We start from the raw sequence: 24,033 nt of genomic DNA on the forward strand, positions 1-24,033 counted from the left end.
TGGAAGGAGGAGGGGGAGGGGCGTGGGGGCCGGAACGTGGGCGCTGCTGCAGGTCTGGGGAGGAGGAGGGGAGCGGCCCAGGTGTTCTTAGGCTTGGGGTCTGGTCTTGGGAGTGATGGCTCCGAAGAGAGTTCCGCCCCAGCGCAGTCCTGGCTGTCAAGTTATTACCGCAGGACTGCGGGCTTTTCATAATTACTGTCTCTTTTCTCTGTGAAAGGAAGCTTTTGGTGCCAGGTTGCTTGTAGACCTTTTGTGCTTCAGTCTGACAAGTGTGCTGGGCACGTTGCTTTAAGTGACTTGAGGAGAGGACTATTGCAGGCCTTTTGCACCTTCAAGTCTTGCTTCTGTTGAGGTCATTTGGTGGTGTTTGGATTGTGCAGAGGTTGGGCAGGGAGTTCAGTTTGGTAACCTGGATATGATGTACTGAGTGCACCAGAATTTCCTATACAGGCCCCTTGGGGCTGGAGGGGGTGTGTGCTGTGGCTCTGCTAGCATCCAGAGGGACCCTGGCTGGCAAGGTCCACTAGGCTTTATTCCCTTTCCTCCTACCCGGGCCTGCTTCTAGGAAAGGCTTTAGAATTGGATGGATTTCAGGGTACTGGGTCCACATGGGCTGTGACAGCAGTCTGTGCTGAGGTTAAATGACGCTGCGTGGGTGGGTGTGTGGGCTTGGAAAGCCGGAGGAGGCCAATCTGTCAGAGGAGCTGAGTCCAGCAACTTGAAGAGTTGATTTGGAGGGTGGCTTGGCTATTGAGCATGCTAAAAGTTTTAGGCTTTTTGAAATAGCGTTTGCTACAAAATGTACGATTTCCAGTTTTTCTCTAGGTGGCACAACCTGCCTTTGGTTTATATCCTTTTTAATGACTCAGGAAATTCATCTCCTTTTCACCACGTCCATATTACCTACGCACATTCATTTTCCAGCAGTTTCTGGTGGGTGACGTTTACCCATTCAAAAGGCAGCAAACACCATCCCCCCTTTAAGAATTTTTTTTTCCTTTAGTAAATCATATCTTGAGCTACAGATAATGGTAACAATGATTTATAACTGGCTATAAGCACTAAAGGAAAGCTTTCTATCAGACATGGAGTGTTTGTCCTATCAACCAAATGTCACAGTGCACTTTGTGCTAAATGTATCATTTTCTAAAAAAAGACATAGTAGTGATGTCAATAAATTTTATCAGGATGCTGAAATGGCTAGAGTTTCGGATTGTAACATAATGTACTTGAATGTGTCAGAAATATATGGTAACTTTGAAAGATGATCACCTAATCTGTTTGGTGGAGATAAGACAGAAATCCCTCCTGGACATAAAAAAATCTGAGTCAGAAATTGGGTCTTATCATCTCCCGTAGAAGATGTTTATTGCTTGGTATCTTTTTTTTTTTTTTTTTCACTTCAAAGATTTCTTACTTCTTGCTTGCATTATGACATACTTTTCTGATCATTGTTAATTTTGTCAGGTTGTGTCTGTTTTGTTTTTTTCATTTTTTTCCTAGGTCCTGCCTCTTTGGTGATGCACAAATACCTGTTTTGTTTCTTTGAAAATCTATGTTCTACCAGTTATCTGTGTCTTCTATGTACAAATAGACCTATATTTGAATTAGCTGAATTACTTAGAATACATTTAATGAATATGACAGAGGACACAGCTTGAGCTTGGCTTATCCTTTTGGGAGAATTTTGCTGCAAATTAGTGAGCAGTGCTTTCTGTTTATACTTGCATTTGACAACATACTGTATTTAGGTTTTTTTTTTCCCTTGGAATTTACAATTTCAACTGATGAAAATTTTGTTGAGCTAGGTTTTTATTAAATATAAACAGATTGGAAAATCAGGTTATTCAGGAAAATTCCAAACATAGTGGTAAAAAATACATTTTTAAATTTTGTCCAGGGATAATAACAATGGCCAAAAAGAGCAATTTCTAATATCTCACTATTAGATTCTAAAGTTGATTGTGTTCATATGACTATTGCTATTTCCATGCACCCTACCCCCAATTTACATAAACATTCTAAACCCATTATGGAGACTACTCTAGCATAACATTTTTTTTAAATGTAGATTTTATTTAGCTAAACATCTTTCTGAAACCTAATGCAAATGAATGCAGGCTGCTAGCTTCTTTAAGGACTACATATCTGCACATGTATTTCTTAGCATTATTCTTTTTAAAAAATGCCAATTTCAATTCATAGACTTAAGGAACATGCTCTTTTAGTATTGCCAAACACAAGACAAACTTTGACCAATCTGTACAATTTCATGCCATGCTTACACACCAGCCATAGCTTGAGTTCATCTTGAAGGCCTCCATCAAGATGATGGTGAGCGAGCTATTGTTATTCCATGTGATGCTAAGTAGAGAAACCATAGCATATGGATTGTCGCAGTAAATGCAGCCCCTTTCTGAACAACACGTTAGGATGCACCCATGTAAGATGACATACTGTTAAAATTCAGGAGATACTTCTCTGCCGGCCCCCTAATCTGCTGCTGGAGTTGATAATCCCAGTGCACTTAGAAGCCACCTAATATACTTTTGGGTAAATGTTTTAGAAGAGAAATGATTCTGAAAACTGTTCGTTTAATCCTCCTTCTAATCAAATTTAATTAAGTAATTTGGTGTTTTAATCTGCTTAGTCTCTGATAATGCGATAATGCGTAATAGGAAAATAGCTGTTGAGGAATATTTCACTATTAAGGGATAGATTCCTCAGTAATTATAATAATCCCTCTCTTTTGCCTTTTAGTTTTCCTTATAATTTGTAGACCTTTGGTTATAAATGTTCACATATGTGTATGTATTCCCTTGGGAGGAAGTTACGCATTCTGTATAGCTCTCCTCCTGGTGTCTTTCTGTTCTCTGTATATATTTTGGAGGTCCACAAGTGAATTCCATGAAGGCATTATATCTGGGAAAACATTTTCCTTCTGTTTTACTGAATAATTGTATTTGGATCTCTTTATATGTACAGAGTTGGATTTTAGAAAATATAGAGAAAAATCATGGGGGGGGGCTTAAGTTGTATGCCTTTATCTCAGTCTTGGTTTGGTTCCTTGTCTACATCACAAGATCTGGTGGCTCCTACTCCACACAACCTGCTTAGCAGGAAGTGTAATTTGAATTCTGAGTTTTGACCAGGGGTACTCTGAAAGGGGGAGGGGTGAAAGTAGTAAAAAATCAAAGTGTACTATGCATTGCGCGAGTCTGTTATGTGTTGGGGCCTATGTAAGGCATTTTTACATTATTTGCTGTTGTCTTTAACACACCTGTTGGGTAGGTGTTAATATTATGTTCTGGACATATGAAGAAACTGATGTTTAGAGAATGAATACATTTGTTTAAGGTCACAAAACCAAGACATAAAGCCCACACCTTAAAGAGATAATTTAAAAAAATAAGCTAAATTATGTTTTCTGAGATGAAGTTTTTATCATTACCCTAACTATGGTACCTTATTTGTTTGTTTGGACAGTATTTCAATAATCTACCACCCCATATTTCATTAAGAATTCACCAGCAGGGTTCTTTTAGTTAAGTATACATTGGGGGGGTGGGTGACCTTCCAAAGTATGTTTAGGGTTTTTGACAAACTGACATTATCCTAGACTTATTAACTATTAATAGGATTGAACTGTCAAATTAAAAAAAATATTAAACACAAAGAAACTCATTTGAATGAATAGTCTCTCCATGAAAAGTTGAAATAATTTATTTTCAGAGTATTTGCAATGAAGTCAAAGATTAACAGGAATTAGATTTTCTTCCTTCTTGTGACAAAATGGGAACCCACTATATTTTTAATTGCTATTGTGCAATTTGCTCTTTTTGCCAACATTTTATTTAATTAAAGTCATCCATCTGAACTCTTAGCCTGGCTATCTATCAGAAGGCCTAGTGGCCAAATAAAGAAACTTCAGATAATTTTGTCTTCTGTGGCAAGCTTATTGGTTTCTTTCATGAAGAAAAATATAGACTCAAATTGGTAAAGGGCATTGAGAATTGAATATCTTGAACTTTAAATGTTAAATGCAATGTGATGGGTGATGGTTCAGCATTTAGGATTTGATCAGTGTCTTTTTTTTTTTTTTTTTTCCCCCTCAGGGTTATCGCTGGGGCTTGGTGGGGGCACTATGAATCCACTGCTCCTGGAGGCCATATTTTCCATTTATTAAAAATAGGATAGGAACAAAGAAATTGAGAGAGAAGGGGAAGAGAATCATAGACATCTGCAGACCTGCTTCACCACTTATGAGGTGACCCCCCTTGCAGGTGGGGAACTGGGGGCTTGAGCCAGGATCCTTGCGCAGGTCCTTGCACTTAGTACTATGTGCGCTTAACCCGGTGCGCTACCACCTGGCCCCCTGATCAGTGTCTTTTTTTTTTTCTTTTTTCTTTTTTCTTTTTTTTTTTCCTCCAGGGTTATTGCTGGGCTCGGTGCCTGCACCATGAATCCACCGCTCCTGGAGCCCATTTTGCCCCCTTTTTGTTGCCCTAGTTGTTGCAGCCTCGTTGCGGTTATTATTGCCATTGTTGACGTTGCTTTGTTGTTGGATAGGACAGAGAGAAATGGAGAAAGGAGGGGAAGACAGAGAGGGGGAGAGAAAGACAGACACCTGCAGACCTGCTTCACCGCCTGTGAAGCGACTCCCCTGCAGGTGGGGAGCCGGGGGCTCGAACCCGGATCCTTACGCCGGTCCCTGCGCTTAGCGCCACGTGCGCTTATCCCACTGCGCCACCGCCCGACCCCCAGATCAGTGTCTTTTTAATTAAATGACAGTAGTCGTGAGGTCAGGAAGTGGTTGGCTCACAGGGTAGAGTGCACATGTCATTATGAATGAGGACCAGGCTTTTGAGCCTCAAACTACCAAATGGGGACACCTGTAATGGAGAAACTTTGGAGTGGTGGAGCTGTGCTGTGGTATCTCTCTTCTCGTTGTCTCTCACCCTGTAACCCTTTATCTAGAAGAGAAAAAAAAAAGTGACGAGGAATGTTGAAGTTCTGTAGGTACTAAACCCGAGTGATAACCCTGGTGGCAAAAATAAATAAATAAATAAATTAATTAATTAAATAAAATTACAGTAGTAGTAGTATAGTATTACAAAACACAGGATGATGATGTAGGCTATCTAGCAGAATACTATTCATATGCAAAGCAAAACCAGAACTCCAATCTGTTTGTCAAAGATTTTAAAAACTAATTTCTTCTTAAATATAAAAATCAACCGATTAAAATTTCCTTATTCAAGAAATCTGCTTGTTTAGGCAATGTCAGTTGCAAAAGAGTTCTGTCAGTATTATGGAAAAGTCTAAGTGTTTATAATATAGTTACTGATTAAGATGCACCTCATTTATTTCTTTAACGCCTTTCAACAATGATATTTGAGGGTATTCCTTGTATGCTGGGTAGATTCCTTAACTCTCCTACTCTTTGCAGAGAGAATATAGGGTTGCTGGAAAAGTCATGACACATTTTTGGATATAAAGACATAGAAAAATAAGCCGTGACTTTTCTAACAGCTCAGTATTTGAAGCCAAGCATCATATTGTCACAAATCACCAGAATAGTTGAATAGCAGTTCCCAACTTGAGAACAATTTCAGTTCAGAAGCATGTTTGGAGCGACCAGGCGGTGGCGCACCTGGTTAAGCGCACATAGTCCAAAGTGCAAGGACCCGCTTAAGGATCTGGGTTTGAGCCTCTGGCTCCCCACCTGCAGGGGGTCACTTCACAGTGGTGAAGCGGGTCTGCAGGTGTCTATTTTTCTCTCTTTATCTCCCCATTCTCTCAATTCTCTGTCCTGTCAAGTAAAAATAAAATAGAAAATGGCCACCAGGAGCAGTGGATTCATATTTTCCACGCTAGTGCCAGCAATAAGCCTGGAGCTCCAGCAAAAACAAACAACTCCCCAAAAGAAAACAAGCAAGCAACACCCCCCCCCCAAATAACAGAAGTGGGAGTTGGGCTCTAGCGCAGCGGGTTAAGCGCACATGGCACAAAGCACCAAGGACCCGTGGGATATGGAAGGATCCCGGTTGGAGCTGCTGGCTTCCCACCTGCAGGGGAGTCGCTTCACAGGCAGTGAAGCAGGTCTGCAGGTGTCTATCTTTCTCTCCCCCTCTCTGTCTTTCCCTCCTCTCTCCATTTCTCTGTCCTATCCAACAATGACGGCATCAATAACAACAACAACAATAACTACAACAATAAAACTGGGCAACAAAAAGGAATAAATAAATAGATTTAAAAAATAACAGAAGTATATTTGGAAATTGTAGGGTATTGTGGGAGCTTCAAAAAGAGAGAGGGGTAGCATGTCTGGTTTTATGTTAAGGAGAGGTAGGGTGATTTAACCATCTATACATATTTAGGAATCTTACAGGAAAAAGAATGCATATTTAAGAGTGGGGAAGGTGAGCATATACCATTGAGGTACTTAAAGTGACCATACATCAAATGTACAGAAAAAGGTGGAGAAACCACTTCATAGATGTATTTTGATGAGGAGAAATGAGTCTGTAGGCTTAGGAGGACTCCTTTGTATAGTCTTCATTGGTCAGTTCTGTGCTGCCCAAAGCACGGGGTCTTTAACAGTACAAAGGTATGTAAGAAGCTCTGTCTTCATCCAGGCAAAGCCCAAAGAGTGTAATAATTAGTGCTTACTCCTAAGGGTATGTCTGTGTGTGTGTGTGTGTGTGTGTGTGTGTGTGTGTATGTGTTATTTTCTAAACTATATGACCCTGTGTATTGTCTCATCCATAATTCTAGAGAGTCTCTCTCAGTTTTGACAAGAACTACAGGGGAGGTAGAATTGCACAAAAGTTTCATTATTGATTATGAAATAGCAGATTTGAACCTGTGTTGTCACTTCTTAGCTCAGTGGTCTTTTTAAGTTCTCAAAACCCTTCCAAGGCCTGTGTTCTTTTCAAGATCTGAACAAGCATGAGAGAATATTTGAGCTGTGAAAATTAATACAGGAAGCCTCCCCTAAAATTAGGGAAGGAAACGCCTGTAAAAGTAGCTTGGGCGATATCAGTCATTTGTATGCACTCAACTTCATTTGCATGCCTCTATAGGAGTGTATCCTTACACTTCCAAAGAGGAAGAGGCTTCACTGCTCCAAAGGAAGATCCATTCAGCCCAGCAACTGTTCGACCAATGAGAATTGCTTCAGCCCAACCAATAAGAAGCTGCCATCACCCTCACTCTCCTCCAATGAGCTTATAACACTTAGAACATTTTGTACATCATGTCCCAGCTTCCCCCTTTTCCTTGTACATACATGTTTTCATGTGCAAAAACCCAGGTTCAAACCCCAGGTTTTCATCCGCAAGTGGGAAGTTTCAGTAGCGGTGAAGCAGTGTTGCAAGTATTTCACCATTTATTTATTTATTTATTTATTTATTTATTTATCTATTCCTTTCTTTTTTCCTTGCTTCTTTCCTTATTTCCTTCCTTCCTTCCTTCCTCTTCCTTCCTTCCCCTTCCTTCCTTCCTTCCTTCCTTCCTTCCTTCCTACCTTCCTACCTTCCTACCTTCCTACCTTCCTACCTTCCTACCTTCCTACCTTCCTACCTTCCTACCTTCCTACCTTCCTACCTTCCTTCCTTCCTTTTACCAGAGCACTACTCAGCTCTGGTTTATGGTGGTACAGGGGATTGAACCTGGGACTTTGGAGCCTCAGGCAGGAGAGTCTCTTTGCGTAACCATTATGCTATCTATTCCTGCCTGCCTGCCTGCCTGCCTGCCTGCCTCCCTGCCTGCCTGCCTCCCTCCCTCCATTCCTTCCTTCCTCCCTTTCTTTCTTTTTGCCTCCAGGGTTATCGCTGGCGCTCAGTGCCTGCACACCGAATCCACTGCTCCTAAAGGCCATTTTTCATTTTTATTGGATAGGACAGTGAGAAATCGAGAGAGGAGGGGGAAGACAGAGAGGGGGAGAGAAAGACACCTGCAGACCTGCTTCACAGCTTGTGAAGCGACCCCCCTGTAGGTGGGGAGCCAGGGGGCTCGAACCGGCTTGAGCTTCGCACTGTGTGTGCTTAACCCAGTGCGCTACTGCCCGCCCCGTGTCTCTCCATTTCTCTCTCCTTCCCCTCTCAATTTCTCTCAATACTGTAAAAAAGTAAAATTAAAAAAAAAGAAACTCCCCCCTTGCACTCTAGATTTGCCTGTGGTGAGCCCTAGCATGCATTTTTGAATTACAGTGACTGTGAGTACTCCCAAATAAAGTCATTCTTGCACATTTAATGACTTTGACTTAATGTTGACACAAGTAACATCCATCTCATGGGAGAAGTAAATGAAATGAAATGAAATGAACAAAATATGGGAGTAATTTATAATAATATCTTGCTTATAGTTCTAGGCCTAGTAAAGGCTACTGCTATTGCTATTTTTTATATGAAGGTCTGTAAACCTAACACCTCAGGGTGTCCTGGTGATGAAACACATTTTCTTTTTTTTTAATATTTATTTATTTATTTATTCCCTCTCATTGCCCTTGTTTTATTGTTGCAGTTGTTTTTGTTATTGATGTCGTCATTGTTGGACAGGACAGAGAGAAATGGAGAGAGGAGGGGAAGACAGAAAGGGGAAGAGAAAGAGAGACACCTGCAGACCTGCTTCAGCGCCTGTGAAGCGACTCCCCTGTAGGTGGGGAGCGGGGGCCTCTAACCGAGAGCCTTACGCTGGTCCTTGCGCTTCGGGCCACCTGTGCTTAACTCGCTGTGCTACTGCTGGACTCCCACATTCTTATTTTTTAAAACCGTCATAAACCAGTAAAAATAAATGAGTGTTATGTGACACATAGAGGTTAAGGAGGTCAAGATTTTAAAGGACCTTCAATGTAGAGGGAATTGAGCCAAAAGACACCTTTCATATATTTAATAATTTTCCTTTTTTTTGAGCACTAATTCTTATGATGGGTACTAAGGATGGGACATTCATAGCCCACTATCAACGTTTTTATGTTTTGTGGCAGAGTCATGATTTGACAGCTCAGTGTAGCCCCTCTTTTGGACAGTTCAGTGCTAAGGGAGTAGAGACAGAGGATTTATTATACTGGGACTACGTGGGAAGAAGGAAACTTTTGAGGCTAATTCTCTGGAGCTGGCAAAGGAAGGTGTTAACTTACTTGAATGAAGGTTGGGGGTGGATGTGAGGGCAGGGCCAAACTCTTTTCTACATAAAAAAAAGTTAATTCTGGGGGCCAGGTGGTGATGTGCCTGGTTGAGCACACAATGTTACAATGCACAAGGACCCCCGTTCAAGCCCTGAGTTCCCACCTACAGGGGATAGCTTCACGAACAATGAAGCAGGTCTGCAGGTGTCTCTCTGTTTCTCTCCCCCCTGTCTATCTCCCCTCCTCTCACAAATTCTCTCTCTATCCAATAATAAACAAATAAAGCATATTTGATGAAATATGAAACAAGGGCCCCAGGAATTTTTGTTTTTTTCTTTTACATCTCTATGAAAGATGTAAAAAAGAAAGAAAAAGACAAGATTAATTCTGCAATTTTGAGAGAGAAGGCTAGACAGAGGGAGAGACACAAATCACCAGACTACCATTCCTGAGGCCCCACCTGTTTTTGGCCATAGTGTTACCCATGGCTCCTCCATGAGATTGAGGACATCAGATCCAGGGCCTCATGCATGGAGTGCTGAATTACTTCACTGGCACCTGGAACCTTATTAAGAGAGAAAAAAATTCTTGTAGATCTTCATTGCCAACTTCATTTTTATTATGCTACTTCAGTATGTGCTAACACAACTAGTGTAAACGCCTGATGTTAATAGCTTCCACACAACCACAAAGCCAAAAACAGCGTATAAATGAAATACAAACAAAACCACCCCCAAATCAATAACTTTCAAATAAACAACATTTATTTCAGGTGACTTGATACTGTTTGCCTGGAATGAAATTTTCCTTGTAGTGTGACTGTGGTGCTTGCTGCTATGGGAAGTAATAGCACTTCTGTGGAACCTTGGTTTTAACAGCCCGTTGTCATTTGGTCTTTCTTGAACATGACTGCATCATTTACATGTGAAGTCTCTGGTTCTTCTTACTGGTCTGTTTGCATCATTGTGATCCTAATTAAAAACCCATATGTCATCACTATGTGCTGTTCTACATTAGTGCTTCTCAGAATATTCAGGATGAAGGGCTGTGTGATATGTAGTCCTGTAGCACAGTGTATGGAGTTCAGGCAGTTGTCCACCCAAGTCTTGACCACACCTGCACTTGTGTATACCCAGTTGAATGAGATGAGTTCATTCGTAATGGACTTGAATGTGGAGTAATGTCAGATTGCTTTAGGAATTTCTAACCCCCACCCTCATTTTTGGTATACATCTAGCCATCTAAATTTATAAGCAGTTCCTTGTCATTGTCCATGGACCATACTTTGAAGATATGCATACTACTTTCAAGGTTTACAAATGAAACAGTTTGTTTCCACCTTATCTTCAGGTCCCCATTGCCACTGAAAATGGGAAACATCAGGTCTTGTCAATTAAGATAATCTTAGTCTCCAACTGAAAAGCACTCAGGTCATTTCTTTCATTTCTCAAGGTTATTACCATCCTTTGTCACTAACATGGTGTTTGTGAGAAGGAGAAAGCTCAGTATCCTTGTGGCACTGGGTGAAAGGCATTTTATTCATTACATGACCCTCACTGTATCCAGTGCTCTGAACTTTATATTTTTGGAGACTGGGCCTTGTGTCCTGCTGCCCACTGCAATGAGACTCTTCCATTTGGTGTCTGAATATCAGGGCAGCTGATTTGGACTTCCTGGACCTTGTTATTTATTATTTTTTTTTAAAGATTTTATTTATTCATGAGAAATGATAGGAGAGAGAGAAAGAACCAGACATCACTCTGGTACATGTGCTGCCAGGGATTGAACTCAGGACCTCATGCTTGAGAGTCCAAAGCCTTATCCACTGTGCCACCTCCTGGACCACCTGGACCTTGTTACTGTATCTGTTTATGAAATCCTTGTAGTTGTCAAAACCTAGGCCTAGTCTAGGTAGCACTCTCATTGCCATTTCCATATCTCTCCTTATATCCAGAGAACACTCAGCTGTTTGCCCTAAGTTGTGATGAGGTTTGTGGGATCTTGGTAAGATCTGTAAGATCTTGGTAAGAGCTGTCAGCTCTTCCTGCCATTGGTACCATCTATGGAAAACACTGCATTGATACTAGGCAGTGAGGGTCCTGTTCGCTGCACCTTCTATGCCACATAGCTACACATGTCTCTTTTTTTTCTTCCTTTTTTTTTTTTTTCCTCCAGTGTTCTTACTGGGGCTCAGTGCCTGCACCATGAATCCACTGCTCCTGGAGACCATTTTTTTTCCCTTTTGTTGCCCTTGTTTATTGTTGTTGTTGTTATTGTCATTGTCATTGCTGTTGTTGTTGGATAGGACAGAGAAATCAAGAGAGGAGGGGAAGACACCTTCTGAGAGAGGGGGAGAGAACGATACCTGCAGACCTGCTTTACCACTTGTGATGCGACCTCCCTGCAGGTGGGGAGCCAGGGGCTCGAACTGGGATCCTTACGCTGGTCCTTGCACTTGGCCCATGTGCGCTCAACCCACTGCTCCACCACCCTCCCCCCTTTTAAAAACATTTATTTATTTTTGCCTCCAGGGTTATTGCAAGGGCTTGGTACTGGCACTGTGAATCCACTGCTCCTGGCAGCCTTTTTTTTTTTTTTTTGTCTTAGTGGATAGGACAGAGAAATTGAGAGGGAGGAGGAAATAGAAAGGAAGAGAAACAGAGACACCTGCAGACTTGCTTCAGTGCTTGTGAAGTGACCCTCCTGCAGGTGAGGAGCAAGGGCTTGAACTTGAGAACTTAAGCAAGTCCTTGTGTTACGTTACTATGTGCGATTAACCAGTGCTCCACTGCCTGTCCCCTTCAAGTATCTCTCTTCCTGCACTTGTCAAGGTCTTTTTAATCCTTGCAAAGAATCAAATGCTTATATTTGATGATTTGGTCACCTCTCCTCTCTTTTTTAAAAAATTTTTTTATTTACTAGATATCTGGAATAGCTTACATGAATTGAAAACTTAAAATTGGAAAGAATAGAAGTCTTAAGGGCAAATGGATATTGAATGAGAAGGAAAAGTCCTAGAAGGGGCTCCTTTCTCAAGATTGCAGTGTCAGGAAAGAAGACAGGGAACTATTTAGCGCCTTTAAGTGTGCATAGCTTGAAGCTGAGAGGCAGTTTTGGCTAGAACCTTCTATAGATTAAACTTTTCTCAATCATTGTACTAGAAATATTTCTTTTAGGTTTCATCAGTAAATGTGTGAACAAGAGCTAAAACATTTCCTTTCATGGTTAGTAGGGCAATAGCAGTGTGCATTTTTCTGTTAGATATTGATGAATTTTAAAAGTTTTCTTTGTATTTCAAATAAAGACGTTTAAACATGATCAGTAGGTATATTCAAGGGTCCTTGTATACATTTAGTATCAATAAATATGATTTTACTGGTGAAGTACTGATTTTCTTTTTAAAAAAATATTTTTTTATTTATTCCCTTTTGTTGCCCTTGTTTTATTGTTGTAGTTATTGATGTCGTTGTTGTTGGATAGGACAGAGAGAAATGGAGAGAGGAGGGGAAGACAGAGGGGGAGAGAAAGACAGATACCTGCAGACCTGCTTCACCACTTGTGAAGCGACTCCCCTGCAGGTGGGGGGCCGGGGCCTCCAACCAGGATCCTTAGGCCAGTCCTTGCGCTTTGCGCCACATGCGCTTAACCTGCTGCACTACCACCTGACTCCCAGTACTGATTTTCTTTATTTTCATAATCGTTGAACATAGCAGATAATATGAACACTTACCATAAAATTATATTTTATTATAAAATTACTAGTGTGTATTTTTTTTTTGAAGATACAGTTTATTGTTTGAGGAAAAGTCAATGAGCTTTTCTTCTCTTCCTTCTCTCTTTTTCCATTGAGGAAACATTTTTATAAGACTGTGGTTGTCTCATGGGTACACTTTCACATCTCCCCAAAATATGTGTTAGCACACCTTGCCCACCACCAGAGTGCCACCTTCCTCCACCTCAGGTCACTGGGCCCCTCTCCCTTCTTAGTCCCTTCCCATCTTCCTAATGAATGAGTCTTTTTGTCTCTATTAGGTTTAAAAAACAGCAGCAAATCTGTAGGAGGTAATTTCAGTAAGAATAGGAGCAGGACAAAAACCCATTTTAGATAATGTGTTGTGTTGTGGGAAAAGGCAGGATACATTTTTACATAGAGAATCAAAAGGTCATGGCTTTTCCGACAATCGTATAGTATGTGCTTGTTTTGACATATAATTTGTGAACAGTTTTGTTTACTTTATTTTATGCAGAATTGGGGCCTCATGTATGTGTGAGTTCACAGCTTCTGCTCTGACTTTTTCACTCAGAGAGATAGACTGACTCTCTTTATCTCTCTGTGTAGCACTGGTGTCTCTCCTAGAGCCTTGACACTCCTCTGTGGTGCCAGGGTTTGTACTTAGCAAGGCATGTGCCCTATACAGCAACCTATCTTACTGATTCTTTTGCTATCTTCTGATGACAAATCTTTGTATTGCCTGCTGCTGATATTCATAGAGTCCATCAGGAAAAACAGTTGAAAAGAGCACACAAATATCCGCATGAAATCAAGTCTACGTGGTCATGACGATTTTTACATTGCCCTCTTCAAAGGTCTCAAGATTGTTGGCTAGAAGAGAGTGATGTTTCCAATTAAGTTTTTTTTAAGATGAATTCTAAGTGTTCCTTTTAAATGTGTAATTTTCTAGTATGTGCATAACACATCTTCATTAAATTAAAACCTTGAACCAGACAATATATATTTAGTTTCCTTGTTTCTAGTTTACCTTTTTTCCCCCTGCTGTAATTTCAGTTAGGAGAATGAAAATTTGCCAAGCTAGAATCAGACACCTGTAGTGTTACATCTGCTGAGAAAGCACCTCCTCTGAGTTTGGTAGTGAACTTGAATACTGATAATATATTTCAGATCTATACTACCAAGAGTATCTCTGTCCCCCCCAAACTCTAGCAGTCATATAAAATTATTGAGTATGATTTGAACTGCTCTGTATTCAGTGACTGTTTTTGAACCCTAATGGCCATACTGAAAAGTAGGGAAGGTTGTGTATTTGTCTACATCTAGATTTCTAAGTTAGTATTCTGACTCCAATACTCCATCAGCCCCTATAGGGATATAAAACTCATTGACCAGGAGTCAGGCGGTAGCGCAGCGGGTTAAGCACTGGTGGCACAAAGCCCAAGGACCGGCACAAGGATCCCGGTTCGAGCCCCAGCTTCCCACCTGCAGGGGAGTCGCTTCACAGGCGGTGAAGCAGGTCTGCAGGTGTCTATCTTTCTCTCCCCTCTCTGCCTTCCCCTCCTCTCCATTTCTCTCTGTCCTATCCAACAACAACATCGATAAAACAACAATAATAACTACAACAGTAAAACAAGGGCAACAAAAGGGAATAAATTAATAAATATTAAAAAAAAACAACCATTGACCCTGCTCCTTTATATTATTTCACACCTCTCTCATATTCTTATTTCTACTTGCCCCAAATTGAATTCCTTCTTTTAGCATATAAACAGTCTCAGTTGTTCTCTTAATTTCTTCTTCTTTTTGTCTCAATTTGTGGAAAACCTGGTTGAACTCAACACTCTACTATTCTGTTATTCCCAAATGCAATTTTATGTCATTGGAGGAAAATAGGTCAAGGTGGCTGGTTTCATTTCAATTTTGTGCCCACTAATCTCTAATGGGTCTTTGGTGCTGCTGGGTTATCCAGCTACATTCATTCACTCCTTTGCTCTCCTAGATACTGCTCATTTTCTCATTTTTGGGGAGCTAATTCTAAGTACCTCTTCTATTTTTTACTCTAAGTGTAAGACTTCTTATTTCTTTGGTCATCTCTGGGACTTCTCCACTACAGGCTTACTTTTTCAGATAAGAGACAGAGAGACAGAGACAGAGAGAGAGAGAGAGAGAAAGAAAGAAACCACAGCACTGAAACTTTCTTTATTGTGGTGGGGGCCTGGCACGTGACAAAGCAGTGCACTATCCAAGAAAACAGAAGCAATTAGGAGAGAACATCTGCTTGTTTTGGTGCTCATATATTCTTCCTTTACTGCTCTTCCCAAGGTGTGTTTTAAGTAAGGTCAACTCTGCACTCATGGAACAACATTCCCCTTGTTTTGTTCAGAATGTGGCTCTTCATATCCCCTCTCTTCTCAGCATCATCAGTTGCCCCCTCTACTCGATGCTTGTTTGCATACAGCTGTGTTATTTCACCTACTTTGCATAATTGGCCTTCTCTCTTTTATTTCAAATCATTTTATTTAGATGATAATGGTTTCTGCCTAATGTGTCTAAAATCAAGCTCCTGATTCACTACCTCAAACCCATGACTTCTCAGTGTTTCCCATCTTCATAAATGGCAAGCCCCTCTTACAACTTCTTCATGTCAGAGCTCTTGGGATCTCCCTGGATCTGTTTCTCCACACTAATTTGATATCTAATTCGTTAGAAAATCTAGTTGATCCCATCTTCAAAATATATCTGGTATGTAGTTATTGCCACGCACCTCAGTCACATTCACTTAGTTCAGAGCCACAATCGCCTATATTTACCTGGATCATACCATTCTCCTCATGATTGGTTTTTGGTGTATCCTATTTTTTTTTACCTGTAATATTTTACTTTGTGTTAATTTAATTAGACAAATATGTCTGTATAACAACATACAATATAAATAAATTATATTAGATATTTTGTTCACTGTTTTCCTTATTAGACTACAAGTCTCATAAGAATAGGGATTTTTAAAATTTATTTATAAAATGGAAACACTGACAAGAGGCGTACAATTCCCACCTCCAGAGCTCTGTATCCCATCCTCTCCCCTAATAGCTTTCCTATTCTTTAACCCTCTGGGAGTATGGACCCAGGGTCATTATGAGATGCAGAAGGTGGAAGGTCTGGCTTCTGTAATTGCTTCCCCGCTGAACATGGGTGTTGACAGGTCGACCCATACTCCCAGCCTGTCTGTCTCTTTCCCTAGTGGGGCAGGGCTTTGGGGAAATGGAGCTCCAGGACACACTGGTGGGGTCGTCTGCCCAAGGAAGTCTGTTTGGCATCATGGTAGCATCTGGAACCTGGTGGCTGATAAAGAATTAACATATAAAGCCAAACAAGTTGTTGACTAATCATGAACCTAAAGGCTGGAATATTGTAGACAAAAATTTGGGGTCTCTGTTTTGGAAATAGCTAGTAGGTCTGTTTTAGGTATATTCAAATGGGCCCATGACTTTATTAGTTTTTGCCTGAGCCTGACATGTGATATGCAGGTGGACCCAAGTTATTGTTGGGGAGATGATGTCATGCCTGGAAAAGGGTTAGAAAGCTGGATCAGGGAAGAGAGTAGCTTCCAAATATGGGAAAAGTGTATAAGTATTGTTGACTGTAAGCCCCATTGATTTGGTTTATCCTTTTATTCTCTGTTATTACAACTGTTTTCTTTAGAAAACCCAGTGTGAAATCTTTAAAAATGTGTTATATGTGTTCAGTGCACTTTAATGGCTTTCCTTCTCACTAATAGGAAAAGCCAAAACACAAGACCCTGTGTAGCAGACTCCATGTTTTGTGTTTATTACTCCACTCCAGTCACAATGGCCTTCCGGTCTTCCACAACACCCAATTTGTTCCTATGTAAGGGTTTTTTTTTTTTTTTTTTTTTTTAGTCTGAGTAAATGCTGCTTCTCCATGTGGTCTTCCTTTACTGTCATATTTGCAATTGTATCCTCCCCAATATGTCTCTTTTCCTCTTGAACATACTTTATTTTTCCCCCATTGTACCTTATAAGTTGAGAGTTACTTTTTAACTGATTTCTTAGTATATTTTCTATGCCTGTTGTTGACTTAAAAAAATTTTTTTGTTAATCTCTATTTATTTGATAGAGACAGTAAGAAATCGAGAGGGAAGGGGGTGATAGAGAGGGAGAACGGCAGAGAGACACCTGCAGCACTGCTTCACCACTTGTGAAGCTTTCCTCTTGCAGGTAGGGACCAGGGGCTTGAACCTGGGTCCTTGTGCATTGTAACACATGCACTCAACCAGGTGCGCCACCTGGCCCTTATTGTTGATTTTTAAAAAAATATTTATTTATTCCCTTTTGTTGCCCTTGTTGTTTTATTGTCGTAGTTAATGTTGTTGTTATTGATGTCATTGTTGTTAGGTAGGACAGAGAGAAATGGAAAGAGGAGGGGGAGAGAAAGATAGACACCTGCAGACCTGCTTCACTGCTTGTAAAGCAACCCCCCCTTCAGGTGGGGAGCCGGGGGCTCGAACTGGGATCGTTCCACCTGCTGCGCTACTGCCTGACTCCCCTATTGCTGACTATTGGAAGCTACTTAACCAGTTCTGTTCTTGCTATGTACCCAGTACTCAGAAGGGTGTTTGACTTAGTGGTGTTCAGTGCATAACTGTCAGATTGTAACAGTTTTACTAAGAGAACAAGAAGATGATTTTCAGATGATGGAATAGTTATGTTGACATCTAGGTTTTCCATTGATTATGTTTAAGCATCTTGATTCCATGGGGAAGAAGAAAGAGAAGTTTTCATGTTATATCAGTCCTGTATCCATTTAGGATTGAAGAACTAGGGAACTAAACTACCCCACACTGGTTAGTTGAGTGTTGAGGGGTTGGGAGCATGTGCACACTAGCTGGGAGGTGAATGGGAGTTTCTTTTCCATCGCTAGCAGTCTACAGCCTGTCCCTTGAAAAATGTCCTTTAATGTCTTAAAGTACACGTATCTTCCACTAAAAATGTACCTCTATTGTTTTAAAGCAGAAAAATGATAAAGAATTTTAAAGTGAAAATCTTATTCCGGATGTTCTGAAATATGATTGTTCTGTCAGCAGCCCCTGTCATAGTTTTTTATTCCAACCTGCTGTACCTAGCACAGTGCAAGACAGACAAGAGCTATGTAAAGGTCAAGGGTGCAAGGGGAGAAGGTATCACTGCCTGGTACCAAAGCGTATCACTGAATATCATGCAGTTGCTTTAAGTGAAAATACTTTATTTTGGTAATTTTTATCTGTGGCATCTGAAGAAGCTGTGCCAAGAACAAGGCAGTTTGATAAACAAATCTGAATATTTCACATGCTTCCTTATTTACCTGTCTATCTTTTTATTCTTGATTCTTCAAAAAAACACTGAAGATAATTTTTCCTGACAGTCTCTTTCTGGCCTTAGATGAGTCCAGTTTATCCATGTATAATAACATGCCAGTAAAGTGAAGATTAGTATGTTTAACTACATTTTTTTTTCTAAGCCGATTCATTACACTTTAACGGAGTGAAATGAAAAACACCCTTAAATTGAATAGTTTACTATGTCATTTTTTTTTTTAATTTCAAATACAGGGAGTAGTGCTTAATCATTTGTTTTTGCTTATTACTGAAAATAAAGGACTGCATAGTTATATGGAAAACTTTATAAGGGAATGTTTATATAATTTTAAGGAAAACACATGATATTATTTTATAGCATCACTCTTTGTTCTAAGGATGCCTCATGTGTAAATGAACTCTCTCTTTTTTTTCCTACCCTGAGTCAGGGTTATACTGGGGGCTTGTTGCTTGCATGATTCCATCACTCCTAGAGATCATTACAGTAAAAATTTTTTTTTTTTTATTAGATAGAAAGTGAGAGACAGGGAAGTCAGCGGTAGTGCAGTGGGTTACGCGCAGGTGGTGCAAAGTGCAAGGACTGGTGTAAGGATCCCGGTTCGAACCCCTGGCTCCCCACCTGCAGGGAAGTCGCTTCACAAGCAGTGAAGCAGGTCTGTAGCAGATATCTATCTATTCTCCTCCTCTCTGTCTTCCCCTTCTCTCTCCATTTCTCTCTGTCCTGTCCAACAACAACAGTAATAACTACAAGGGTAAAACAACAAGGGCAACAAAAGGGAATAAATAGTACATTTTATTTAATTTAAAAAATTAAAAAAAAGAAAGTGAGAGACATTGGGGCCAGGTGGTGGCGCACCTGGTTAAACATATGCGCTACAGTGCATAAAGAACCAGGTTCAAACCCCTGGTCCCCACCTGCAGGGGAAAAGCTTCATGATTGATGAAGTAGAGCTGCAGGTGTCTCTCTGTCTCTCTCCCTCTCTATCTCCTCTTCCTCTCTCAATCTCTATCTAATAATAATAATAATAAAAAAGAAAGTGAGAGACAGTGAGACATAGGGAAAGCGAGAGCCCTGCTCCACTGTTTTTGAAACTTCCTCTCTATAGGCATTGCCATGTGATGGCCTGGAACTAAAGTGCAGATCCTTGCTCTTAGTAGTGTGTGCTTGCCTGTGTGAGCCAACTGCTTGCCTGGCCCCCACACACACTCTTTCCTACATCTTTTTTCCATATATATATATATATATATTACCTTTCCTTTATTCTCAGAATTGAGACTTTTTGATTTATAAAAAGGAAACACTGACAAAACCATAGGATAAGAGGGGTACAACTCCACACAATTCCCACCATCAGAACTCCACATCTTATCTCCTCCCCTGATAGCTTTCCTATTCTTTATTCCTCTGGGAGTATGGACCCAGGGTGATTTTGGGATGCAGAAGGTGGAAGGTCTGGCTTCTGTAATTGCTTCCCTGCTGAACGTGGGCGTTGACAGGTGGATCCATACTCCCAGCCTGTCTCTCTCTTTCCCTAGTGGGGTGGGGCTCTGGGCATGTGGGGCTTTAGGACACATTGGTGCTGTTATCTGTCCAGGGAAGTCTGTTTGGCATCATGATAGCATCTGGAACCTGGTGGCTGAAAAGAGAGTTACCATATAAAACCAAACAAGTTGTTGACTAATCATGAATCTAAAGGCTGGAATAGTGCAGATGAAGACTTGTGGGGGTCTCCATTTTGTAGATACCTAGTAGGCCTATTTTAGTTCTATTCCAAAGGGTCTATGGCTACACTAGTTTTTTTTTTTTTCTTTCCCCTGAGCCTGAAATCTGATATGCAAATGAGTCCTAGTTATTGTCTGGGGAGATGATGTCATGGCAGGAAAAAGGACCAGAAAACTGGATCAGGGAAGAGAGTAGCTCCCAAATATGGGAAAGGTGTATAAATATTGTTGACTGTAAACCCCATTTATTTGATCTGATATGGGGCCCATAATCAGCTTAGGAGCCTATGTGACCTCTGCATCCCTGTAGATATGAACTCACATTCTGTAGTCATGAGCAGGAATGTTAGGAATGTTCCAAGCTGCCCTAGTTTCAGGAACCATCTTCCTCAGGTGGAACATAAGAGTATGTTGTTCAGCCTGGATGGAACATTCTCTACCATTGTTGGTCCATGTTGAGGGCAAGGTCCTATGGGGGCCCACAAAGTGGTCAGTTGTGTTGTTCCTGATAGAGATGACTGGTAACAATGGAGAGAGGATCTATTCATAGTCTAGGCCCATCATGTTTGTTGGGGAATCTCAGGACTCCCGGATTAGGGCCCCAGCTGATGTGGTGGCCTGATAGTGACTCAAGAGTCAACATTGAAGTATGCCAGACTCTTGCCCTAATTCAGCTTTTGTAGTCCTTGCTTTGATAAGGTTAGCTTTGGAGTGAGTGAGGGAAGTGTAATAGGAAGTAGGTGAGGAGGGTATCTAAGTCTAAGTAGACACTATTTCATTATGAACTTCATAGTGACTCACTGCAGACTATTGTGTACTTTTGCTTTCAGGTATATATTTTGCCCTAATTTATGGATACATGTGAACATATGCTATATCACATGGGACCTGGTCTATATCTAGGTTTTGGGACTTTGTTAGGAAGTGAACCACCTGAAATGGAATTAGAAAATCCTATGAAAGGAAAGGTCTCACCCGAGTAATGAGGCTGAAAGGTTGGCATTCCATGCCTGATGTCTCTGGACACAGTCTGAAGTGAAGCATGCTGAGGTGGTACTCGTTGCATTGATTAGGTTGGTATCATCAGATACAGTATCATTTGGTATAAATTGAGAGAAGCATGCAGGAAAGTGAGCCCCACTCTAGAGGTTCCAGGACTGGGGAAATACAGGCTCTATAGAGAAAGCGGGAGGTTCCTGCTGACTTAAGGTTTAAGAAGGCAATAGTTATTGCTATAATCATATTATTTGGCAATTAGGTTAACTTTGAAAAATCCTTTTGTTAGGATTTGCTGTATGATACACAACATCACCATGATTTATGTCCTTTGACATTATTTGTATATAGCTGTGCCACCAGTGGCTTCTGTTCTCCCTGGTCTAAGCTTTTAAGAGAGTCAACATATCAAAGACTCAGATTGTGGTCTGTGCATTAAAAAGCTTGAGATATTCAATCACTTTTCCCCCTCTCATATTAGTTAAATAGTGATTTATATGACTACAAATTAATAGGAGTGCACATAAACACCATTCCCACCACCAAAAGACTGTGTTCCATCCCATTCCACCCTCCCCCCAGTGAAGCCTAACTTCCACCCTCGCCCTCAACCCAGAGATTTTTTACTTTGATGCCCTACTCCAAATTCAGTCAAAACTTGCTTGAGTTTACCTTTATGTTCTTCTTTCTGAACGTCTGTTTATGAGTGGGATCATCCCATACTCGTCTTTGTCTTTCTCAGCTCACTTAACATAATTCCTTCTAGCTTCATCCAAGATGGGTCAGAGAAGGTGGGTTCATTGTTGTTCACAGCTGCGTAGTATTCCATTGTTCGTTCTTGGATTAAGGCAGAAATCCCCTCACCACCACCAGAATACTCTTTAAACAATTAATTTCCTGAGGTTTCTCTTATGTGTAAACTGTTACTGTGGATGTAGTAATTTTTTTTTATTTTCACAAAATCCCTATCTTCTTTCTTTTCTTTTCTTTTCCTTCTTTATTTCTTTTTTCTTTTTTTTTTTGCCTCCAGAGTTATTGCTGGGGCTGAGTGCCTACACCACGAATCCACTGCTCCTGTAGGCTATTTTTCCCCCTTCTGTTGCCCTTGTTTTTTATACTTGTCGTGGTTATTATTGTTGTTGTTACTGCTGTCGTTGTTGGATAGGACAGAGAGAAATGGAGAGAATAGGGGAAGACAGAGAGGGCAAAGAGAAAGATAGATACCTGCAGACCTGCTTCACCACCTGTGAAGTGACTCCCCTGCTGTTGGGGAGCCTGGGGGCTAGAACCGGTATGCTTAAGCCAGTCCTTGGCTTCGCGCCATGTGTGCTTAACTCGCTGTGCTACTGCTGGACCTTCTCCTCTTTCTTTTTTAAGTAACCCAGATATCTGCCTTACTTTCTCCAGTACCTCCACGTATTAGACTATCAGATTAAGTTATTGTCTATCATTCCACTGCTTTTATACTGCCTTTCTTTTTTCCTTTTTTACTGGTTTAACATTGGTTTACAGTATTACAAGATTTTAGGGGTATATTTGTATGTGTGTATATGACTGACTACTGACATTCTAGTGCCATTACACCAAAGAGACTCCTCTGCCTGCCCCCTCACATCTTATTTACTGCAAGAGCTGTCATCGTTTCCAGAGAGGCTAGGTCACTTTGGACATTATTATTATTTTGTAACTTTGCTTTAATTATTCTACATATGAGTGGAAACTATATGATAGTTGTCTTTCATTTCCTTACTTATTTCACTTGGAATAATCACCTGCAGTTCTATTTATTTTTTCCCCAGGAGACACAATGTCATATTTTTGAATGATAGAGTTGTGATCTGTTGAGTATATATCTTACAGCTTCTTTCCCCAGCTATGTGTCAATGGATATTTAGGTTGATTCATAATGTTCCTGTGAATATAGAGACATATATTTTTTTGAATTAGTGTTTTCACCTTCCTTGGATATATGCCTAGGAGTGGTCTTATAGGGAAAAAAAAATCCTGTGTAGACTGTTTTGGCTCTGCTAGTAAATGAATGTTGAATAAATAGCCTATCTGGGAAGCAAATGATTGGCATTCATAGGAACCCCACAACACATTGGTTCAGTCCAGCTCTTAGTGGCTGAGATTGATGTTACTATCAAGTCTCTTCATTGCACCTTTAGGCTCTGTTTGATTCACTGCTTACTGTCCTTGGTGTGTGGTATTCCAGTTGAATACAGATGTTGACTTCTCATGCACACTACCACATAGTAGCCAAGTCCTGTCAACATCTTTGAATGTCTCCTGCCTGGTATGTCTCTTTTGTTGTCATTGATTGATTGATTGATTGATTGTGTGTGTGTGTGTGTGTATGTGTGTGTGTGTGTGTGTTTGTCCCAAGTATGTATCTGTCCAGTGTCTTTCCAAATCACAGAATATGGATTTTGGTTTTTTAATAGGCTCTAGCATTTTTCTGTTTCTCTCCTTTCTGTCTGGCAACCCTGGCCATAGCATCTTGTCTGTCTCCTTCAAAAATTAATGCCTACAGAATTTCTTTTCTTTTTTTCTTTACCTTCAGGGTTATTGCTGGGGCTTGGTGCCTGCACTATAAACCCACTGCTACTGGAGGCTATCTTTTTTTCCTTTGTTGCCCTTGTTGTTGTAGTTATTACTGATGTTATTACTGTCGTTGTTGTTGGATAGGACAGAGAGAAGTCGAGAGAGGAGGGGAAGACAGGGAAGGGGAGAGAAGCAACCCCGCCCTGCAGGTGGGGAGCCAGGGGCTTGAACCGGGATCCCTATGCTGGTCCTTGCGCTTTGCACCATGTTCACTTAACCTGCTGTGCTACTGCCTGGGCCCCATAATTTCTCAGAGGATACATTTGTGCAAAATTTCATGGTGCCTTTGTTGTGTGTGTCAACTGAGAGAGATAAAGCTGTGTTTTCTAAATATATTTTGATCATAATACTGCTTATTTATTTGTTTATTTTGGCTGTTGGAGTATTTTGTTGGGCAGTTGGGGCTAAGGGGCCTGGGAATCTAGTGCCATATGGTTGAGAAAGATGGCAGCCTAATGGGAGGGTGAGGTATTC

The 24,033-nt window shown here is 40.8% G+C and overlaps 1 protein-coding gene across 3 annotated transcripts in view; it reads left to right on the forward strand.

Moving 5' to 3' along the window:
- Positions 1–24,033, forward strand: part of GRIP1 (glutamate receptor interacting protein 1) — a 795,045-nt gene that overhangs the window by 1,312 nt on the left and 769,700 nt on the right. The window lies entirely within an intron of this gene.

The sequence above is a fragment of the Erinaceus europaeus genome, chromosome 7 (genome assembly GCF_950295315.1).
Source record: "Erinaceus europaeus chromosome 7, mEriEur2.1, whole genome shotgun sequence".
NCBI classification, from domain to species: domain Eukaryota; kingdom Metazoa; phylum Chordata; class Mammalia; order Eulipotyphla; family Erinaceidae; genus Erinaceus; species Erinaceus europaeus.